Genomic DNA, 9,782 nt, shown 5'->3' with positions numbered 1-9,782 from the left:
GATTTGACGAGGACTAATGATACAGGAGTCAATGCTAAGAATTTTCATATTTGAGCTAAATAGAAGTTATACTAAATTGCTACAATACATTTAAGATTAACCGTAATATACAAGTCTTGTACGTCCAAAAGGAGATAACCAATAGGCAATTGATTTGATAAAAAGTTAGTGACACAAAGCCTGGTGTGAAACAGAAGATATGGTATGGCTGCCATGCAAAAAGAAAACTTGCAACCAGAAAAAAATAGTATCTATATAATGTGGAACAATTCAAATATCATAAATGATATCATATGAACAACTCTGAAAGAAGTTCTGGACAGACACTAACACCACCATCAAACTACACCAGAAAAAGTGTTGTATGGTCTAATTGAGGGTGAGCAGTTAACACTTTGTGCCGTCGTGTTCGTTAAATTTTGCGTTTATTTGGTCTTGACGTTCACCTTTTTGAACCGTTGTGCTTTCCTTGTCGGTTGGCGTCTAGATCGGTCTTAATTAAAGACAACAGTAGTATACCGCTGTTTGAAAGTTATAAATTATTTGAGAGAAAACAAATCCGGATTACAAACAAAAACTAAGGTAAACATATCAACTATAAGAAGAAAACAATGAAACAAGTATGAAGTACTAGTATAACCATGGTTCATATTTTTGTCAAATAAAAAAGGTTCAATTTGTGTATAGATTTTTTTTTTAATTTTATTTGAATTATTTTATATAATACGCAAATATTTCCGAATAAAATTTGCTAACAACTTTATGTTAGTCAAATAATGAAAAATATTCGATAAGAGGAGAAAGTAGAGAGATAAACCTGAAACCCAATAAAATAGGCTGATTAATATAAGATAGGAATAAAACACAGCATGAAACAGCATAAAAATAAGTATGCGAGGGTAAAGGTAACGACCTTTAATGTTAGGGCGTTCTCAGGACAGTGACATAAAATTGTGTCCATGACAAATATAAATAAAATAAAGATAATTACCTCAAAGTATAACATAAAATGTAATCAAGAATTGGAAGCAAGCAAATGATACGGCAGCGATGTGGTTTTATTAATCTATTTTAATGATGACGAAATTTACAAAAATGGACTGCGAGCTAATATTTCTTTTTTCAGCCTTTATAAATGTTTAACACAAAATCACATGTTATTTCTGTGTCTTATTGTAGCTGAAACGACTTAGTGGTTAAGGCAAAATTAACTAAACTATGATTTGTATAAGCAGCACGGGAAGATTACCGTAAAGCGACGTTTGTGAACTTGAACTTCTGAACATTAGAATTCAGACAAAATTGGAGAAGAAATTATGAGGTTCGTATAATTTATAATCAATATATTAAGATACAAAAAACAATGTTCTATTAAAAATTTGAATCCAAAAATATGGACAACTGTTGTTTAAGACCAATATTTATTCAATTTTCTGTTTGTATGCTTTGAAAAACAATTATTTTACTATATGAAATGTGTGAGTCAAACCGTAATTTTAAACGTGGTTCAATTTGTTTATATAGATATAGGAAAATGTATATGCCTGTATGTCCCATAATTGATAAATACAATAAAATCGCAAAAAATTTAAGAAACGAGTTTTGATTTTTGTTTTATCAAATCATTACGTCCTTTCAGAAAAATGTCAAACAGTTAACCTGGTATAGTGTTTATGGGATTTAATATTACCCACAAATATTAACAACGGAATAACCGGTTGTTTGTGCATTTAGGAATGACAATACTATACCTGAACAGTTGCTGCCGTTGATTACCTATTTTACGATGCATAACTGAGTCAGTAAAATGTCTAATTGAGATTGTTTAATCCAAATTGACAACAATACTGTTTTTCCTTCTCTATTTTGAAATTTCAATGCACTGCATAAGGAAATAGTTCGTTAGCATTTTGAACAAATCTATAGATTTGAAATAAAATAAAACTCCGCAAAATTTTGTCGTATTTTCATGGTTAAACGGACGTCATACAAATTATAAGTTTCAAATTGCATGTTACGCATCATGTTATGGAAAAGCTAATATGCTTTGCATGATTTACAACAAATTATGCATTCAACACATATTTGTCATTATGTCATGATTTTAACTAAATAGACCATGCTGTTAAGACATGTGCAAGGAGACGACATCACAGAACTTATCTGAAATCGGCATCAAAACATAATAGCTACTTCTAATACGTTACATATAAACACATATTCTATACACTGATTTGAATTATCCCTTTACTTTAACAAAATACAATCAAAAGTTTTATTCAAAATAGCTTGTATTTCAACAATAAATGTGCTTAGTGTTAGATTCGTGATGCTATTTTGTTTTTATTATTGGCTTTGTAAGTGTGAGTACTCTTGGATCTGGACTTGGTGAATTGGCCGTTTCAGAATCTAAAGCATCATGGGTAATTTCATTGTTCGTACCCCAAGTGAAAATAACGTAACGTCATTGGTTGAATTTCGATTGTTTAGGACGTTTTAAACCAATCAAAACGCTTTGGTGTACGCTTTTGAAAATATTACCCAGGATGCATTAGATTCTGAAACGGCGAATTGTGTTGTTGTGCTTTTAGTCCATCTGATAAAGAGGAAACATTTTCAACTGAGTTTATAGTTTGTACGCATGTGTACGCTACACCAGTATCCTAGGTTAATTTATTCTGGATTTGCCTGCGTAAAGTCATGTATGAAAATTGTTACATTTGTTATTTTTATTTCATGACTGCTACTTTTTCGTGTGCACATATGTAGTATGAATGTACTCATTGATGAAGGACTTGTTGTCACCTGTTGCTGCTTAATTCTACATCCTTTAGTTGTAACATTGCAACCATTACATCGTCTTATTATACAAAAGACGCTCTAGTTTTAGCTGACTGCTAAACTTATCCTTCTTCAACTGTAGTACTGTATGCTGTAATATTGGAGAAGTTGATCATTTTCCACCTTTCAGGTATTTTTCTGAATGTCAAAGCAATGGTAAAAAGGAATTCTGGATAGTCTTTATGTACATCGTATATTAATTATTGTATAAGATGTCGGCTAGCCGAAAGGATATTTGTTTTGTCTTTTTTAACACTTGGATAAAAAAAAACTATTTTCAGGAACGGTAATCATGGTTTGTTTAACAAGAAAAAGAAAAATTGAAATATATATCAATAAAAAAATTATGTTCTTTTCATTCACGCATTTATAAGTTATGTAATGTATACCTCTTATCCATCTGTATTGATCGATATACGTATTTGTTTTTTTTTTTGTGAGAGTAGAATCTTAACAAAATGACAAAGTCAAAGTACTAGTGAGGTAACTAGTGTAATAAGTCTTCCTTTATGCTTTCAAGAATGATCAATTATCAAAGTCATGGAGCAGAAAATATTGACATATGTATCAGGTGGCCATCACTCGGATTTCAATTTTAATAAAGCTTTACAAATGACGGACACAATCAGTCATGAATAAATATATGCTATTTACCGATATCTGTTTGAACTCTTGGTCAATAGATTGATCCGATATGAGATGATTATTATCCAGTATGGCAACGATCTTAACTGTACTCTTAAAGACAAATTATTACAATGCAAATATTATACTAGATGAACATTCTCATTTCAATCTATGATTAAATGGGGTTTATATGAAAGATTGAAAAGCAACAGATATTGCATGGATTGTATTTCCATGAGAGTATGACACTCTCCGAAAATGTGTCTAAATACCTATATAATGAGTGATCTGTATTGGGAAAATCATTTGTAAGGTTTTTCTAACTAAATGAACATTTAAGTTGTTCATAGTCCCCTTCAACAAACACATCAATTAGATTAAAAAAAGGTTTCGAAAAGGAATCGCTACACGCATTTTATGCAAAAACACAAAGGAACCTCGGTTTTGTTGCTGCTAGCTGTCTTAAAGCCTCAGTAAGACATTCATCACTGAACAAAGGCTCATGGTTATTTCAAGATCAGTATAGTTATGTTACCATCTTAGGGTCTGGAACACTCTTTGATATAATTTAAATGTGAACATAGTTATGTTGTTTACTATCAGACAGTCATTTGCAAATTACCCAACTCGATGATGCTTTTACTAGCGTTCTTGCTTCAGTAAGGTTCGACCCCGGCTTTTTATGTGCTCTCTTAGCTTATCTTATGATGTAGAATTGATCGTAAGTTAAACCGAATTGTTAAACATGTTAAAGACCAACGAGTGTTTTTCTCTGAAGATTTTATGATGAATGAGTCGCTAGTCTATAAATTCATCGACCGTGTTCTATTCCCAATCATAACAACCTTGACTGAGCCGACATAGAAGATGAAGCGTTTTTAATCTACATATTTGACGTTTTGGACTACTTCGATTTAATCAGGGTTTTTTTTCTTTCTTTTTTGTATACACATAATAGATTCCCTGCAACACTTATAATCACTCTCTTTGCGATTGGCACAGACTATCACATATTTGTTTTTCGTTCATTTTTTTAATTCAGATAAGGCCGTTGGTTTTCTCGTTTGAATTGGTTTACATTGTCAAATCGGCACCTTTTATAGCTGACTATGCGGTATGGGCTTTGCTCATTGTTGAAGGCCGTACGGTGACATATATTTGTTAATGTCTGTGTCATTTTGGTCTCTTGTGGAAATTTGTCTCATTGGCAATCATACCACAACTTTTTTATATTAGCCTTAAATAACTAGCCCTAGTCCTAAGCTAAAATAACATTTGTAAAGAGCAGTGATTTGTTTTTCGTGAACTATTTTTAAGTTTAAAGTACGAGAGTGAAAAATCCATCTAAGTGTGTCGGCCTAGTATAACTGAGATTGACTCCCGTCATAACTTAAAGTAAAATTTAAAAAAAAACGAACCCAAGGAAAATTCTAATTGCAAAATCATAAGTTCAGACACAACAAACGAAAAGATAACAACTGTCATATTCCAGGCTTATTAGGGCATTTCTGTGTGTAGGACATGTGAATTCGATCTAGTGTATATCTAGCGATACCTCTCACGTGTATAACTAGAGGCTCTAAAGAGCCTGTGTCGCTCCCCTTGGTCTATGTGAGTATTAAACAAAGGACAAAGTTGTGTTTTGTTGATGGTGATTTCTTTGTAGATCTTACTTTACTGAGAATTCTTGCTGCTTACAACTATCTCTATCTATAATAAACTTTGCCTAGTAGTTACAGAGGAAAAAGTTAGTAAAAATTTACAAATTTTGTATATGTATATTGTATTGATATGATGTGCGGCTTTTATCTGTTTATCAGTAATATTATAATGAAAAACAACCAAAAAAGTTATCTGCTCTAGATAACTAGTTTATTGATTGTTTGTATTTTTTAAAACAAAAATTCTCCATATCGTTGTCCGTTCAGATTCACAATCATGTTTCATCCAACCACATTCTTTGTGTACCGGTCCTTAGTCAGAGGTCTGTAGTCTGGTGGTTGTCGTTCGTTCGTTTCTGCCATATTTGTTTTTTTTTTTGGTAAATTGTTTTGTTATTAATTAGGCCATTCGTTTTGTCGATTGAATTGTTTATTTCTTATGTTGGATCCTTTTATAGCCGATAATACAAAATGGGTTTTCATTATAGTTGAAGGCCGTGTTGTTGCTTACAATTGATTTTATCTACTTTATTTGATATATGATAGATAATTGTCTTGTTGTTGATTAAACCTTATCTCCTTTATGGAACTATAAAAACTACGGATTTAAATGGTTTTGAAATCATGATATAAAATTGTAATTATTGAACATATCACGGTTAGAGCAAAGATTCGTTCGCAAATGACATAGTTTACCTCACTTGGTTTGGTGTTTAATGGGTTTTGTGAAATTTTTTTTGTATAATTTTGTGATGATAGTATCAAAAGTACCAGGATTATAATTCTATACGAAATTTTTATGATGACATTGAGCATTCATAACCCAACAAAGGTGAAGCGGAATAAATAATAAAAGTCAAGTCTTTAATTACACCAATTACAATGATGAATAAGCAAACATACAGAATGATTGGAACTCTTTCAAGAATTGTTCGCATAAACAAATAACCAGTTCCTGATCTTTCATGATTATTTTAGCAATTATGAAAAATCAATACCTGATCTTTCATGATCAGATATATCACATTAATATACACCTTATACTATCTTTGAACAGTGGTGAATTTGCTTTACGTTTAGTTCTACATAACCAAATAATAAGATATGATAGATTTTTAATTAGATATAAAAAGGAGTTAACCCAATTCATATTCTCCAAACTGTATTGAAGAAATGAATAATGAGAAAATAAATAAGCAATTTCCCAAACACTATAAAATTAGGGAAAACTTATACATGTCAGATCCATGTCAGATCCAATATTGGCCACGAGCATCACTGAAGAGACATGTTTTGTCGAAATGCGCATCTGGTGCAGAAAAATTGGTACCGTTAATGTTGTTATATCCATCTGTTTTCAACAACCCTATGCATATACTTCAAAGTAATGTTCTGATTCCAGATGTCTATAAATAAGTAAAACTCAATGATTCAACTGCATACTTCGAAATGATCATTTGATGACAAGCTTTAAATTATTAGACAACTTTATGTAAGTCAAGTACATAAATTATCGTTCCCAATCAAAAGGAAAATAAACAACAGACCATGTCGAGTGGAAGTTGGTTTTGTTTTCAATGACAAATTTCTACTGGGACTACAAAACCAGAGCATTGGAGTCATCTTATTAAAGTATCTCCTTAGTCTTTGATCTCTTGGTATATATTTGTGTCATTGACAATCAAACCCCATCTCCCATTGTTTTATTATGACCAGATCTATTAATTTAACGTTATATCATTAAGACTTTTCAACTTAAAAAAATAATCACGTATCGCTTTATAAAGTTTTCTTGATTTCAAAATTTTATAATGTATCAAACAATTCTTGAAATAACTTATTGATTTCAATGTGTAACCACCTGTTTGATGTAAATCATACAATACTTGAAACGTCATTACTGCTATAATTCATTGGTATCATTTTACCGATTCCTTGTCCAAAGTCATAGAGATGTTATCTTTGGAATGATACAAAGTGGATATCGATCTGTCACTGCTAATAATAAACAGTTCGAAGTAGATAGCATAGAATTCATGATTCTTTTTCGGAAACATAAAATCCTTCTTGTTATTTGAACATTTGATAAAAACGAGTTTCGAAGCAAATATTAATTGACGAAATTTTTGTAAATTTATTAAATCGTTTATCAATCGGATATGTATGTTTCTTTTTTTTTTTACAATATTTAGCATAAATTGTTTTTCAAAAAAACAAAATTGGGATGTAATGAATTAAGCATAGTACCGAGATTTTAAATCTAATACAAGTTCTTCGTTCATCAAAAATAAAAGCCCGAATAATTTTAGGTTTGATTCACAAATGATTTGATATTCTTATTTATCTCATATTAGTTGTAAATGTGATACTGTAAGTTGTATATCTGAATCAAACTAGACAAAACATGGTAATATTTTCTGTTTCCAGCTTGAGATTTTCATATTCGGTTGATAGTACTTACCATTCCATTGATATTACAGTATAGACCTTTCTCAAACAATACAGTAAGATTATTCCTTCACAAAATCCAGATACCACTTAAATGTAACGAATTTGATTATAACCATTGACCATATATCTGGAATGGTGCAAGTTTCAGGTAAAAATACCATGCAATAATGTTTTTTGATGACAAAGTATTTATTTTTATATTTGTAGGTATTCAAACAAATAAATCAAACTAAGAAGTACCATTCAATTTTTATTTAAAAAAAAATATATTATATTACACCATATAAAACACAAAAACAAATAAAATGGTAAGGTCAGTTTCCCAAAAATTTATTATCATAATACACAGATGCCATGCATTTTATATCGTTATTTCAATTTTTACTGAAATTAACTATGTATTTGTTTGTATTCTTGTCTTTCAGTTTTGTGTATGTGCTTTGTCTATATGCGTTTTTGTGCTTCTTTGTAATATATTTGTTTGTTTTTATAGTGATTAAGATTTAAACATAACATTGAATGCTTTACCCTTATTTTTGACAATTTAACATTTTATTTCTGTTTGCTTAGTTCACACATCGTTGTTAATATTATAGAACTTGATGCAACTGTAATACAATTATTTTGACATTTGATTACAGACTTCCCGTTTTGAATTTTCCTCGGAGTTCAGTGTTTTTGTGATTTTACTTTTTATTGATCCTTACATTGAGACAAATCTATGACAAATGAAATAATGTGAGAATTAAAAAAACAGTAGTATAAGATAGATTTAGGGGTTGCATAATTATTTGGCGAAAAAACTATAGGAAGGAAAAACATCAAACATGTAAAATTTACAGTATTGTATCAAATTGTGTTAACAGCAATATGTAAATGCAATCATTATCATGGTTCTTTGCAGTTTTGTATCGTGGTATTTGTTTAGTGATCCAATAATTACCAATTGTGTCTCCCTTATTACATATGCTGAATTATTATCAATAAGATGTATGATTTATATAAGAGTACCAGTAAGTAATATTAGATAAATAAAAAAAAATCAGAACATAATGATATTTTGCACACGGTCATCCCTGTTGTTTTTATTTTAATTAAAGTAAGAAAGAAAAATAACAATAATATAACATCGAACCAATTACTATTTACTAGTACTAGAAATAGAATATGGCAAACGAAACGTTCCGCAATACAAAACAAAGACAACGAGGTCTCACCTCATGTATACATATATGTGTATATATAAAACAGTGAAATAGTTATCAAAGTTACCATGATTATAATTTAATACGCCAGACGCGCGTTTCTAAGACTAATCAGTGACGCTCAGATCAAAATAGTTATAAAGCCAAACAAGTACAAAATTGAGGGCATTGAGGTTCAAAATTCCAAAAAGTTGTGCAAAATACGGATAAGGTAATAAAACACAGACAGATATTTTCAGTAAACAACAGCGTATGCATATGCCACTCTAAAAACAGTTACGAGAGCGATTAATCTCACATATACATGATGGTTATGTGTATACACGCATTAAACCTATTTATAGTAAAGTCATATATAAAAGATGAACAACATACACGTAAACAACTCTAAAATAAAAACAACTTTACAAAAAAAGATATGTATAAAAAAGAAGATAAAACATATACAAAACTTGATCTAAATGATATAGCCTTGGAGATTTTGCAGTGTAAATTGCATAGGATAATTACTTAAGATAAATAAAGATTTTTTAACATTATACATTTGTAACTAATTATCAATTATTTTTAAAATGTTTTATGGGAGAATTCATGACCAGCATGATCATGTTAATCTGAATATATGCGACATTGCAACTATTTATATTTTTCATTTTCAGTTTCATTTCAATTAAAACATTATTATCCTGAAAACATATGTTTTAATATCTTTCTGTTTCTATTCGAATTGTTGCGACGCCGTGTCGAAAATAAGACATAGCATTGCATGTGTATATAAACAGTCCTATAGTCGAGAATAACACAAAATTCACTTTTGACTGAAAGGAGGAAAATGTTTTCTTTGTTAATCGATTAGATTATTTAGAAAGAAGTATTTGGTTATTCTACGCAATAAAATATCTTATTTACTCAAACTTTACGTAAAGTTTCTTAAACGTTAGGATATTGCAGTATAAATATAGATAGAAGCGGTCTCAAAGTGAACAAATAAAGACTT

This window comes from Mytilus edulis, chromosome 13, assembly GCF_963676685.1.
Source record: "Mytilus edulis chromosome 13, xbMytEdul2.2, whole genome shotgun sequence".
In the NCBI taxonomy this organism is placed as follows: Eukaryota; Metazoa; Mollusca; class Bivalvia; order Mytilida; family Mytilidae; genus Mytilus; species Mytilus edulis.
The sequence above is the reverse complement of the archived record's forward strand: the minus strand, read 5'-3'. Positions refer to the sequence as shown.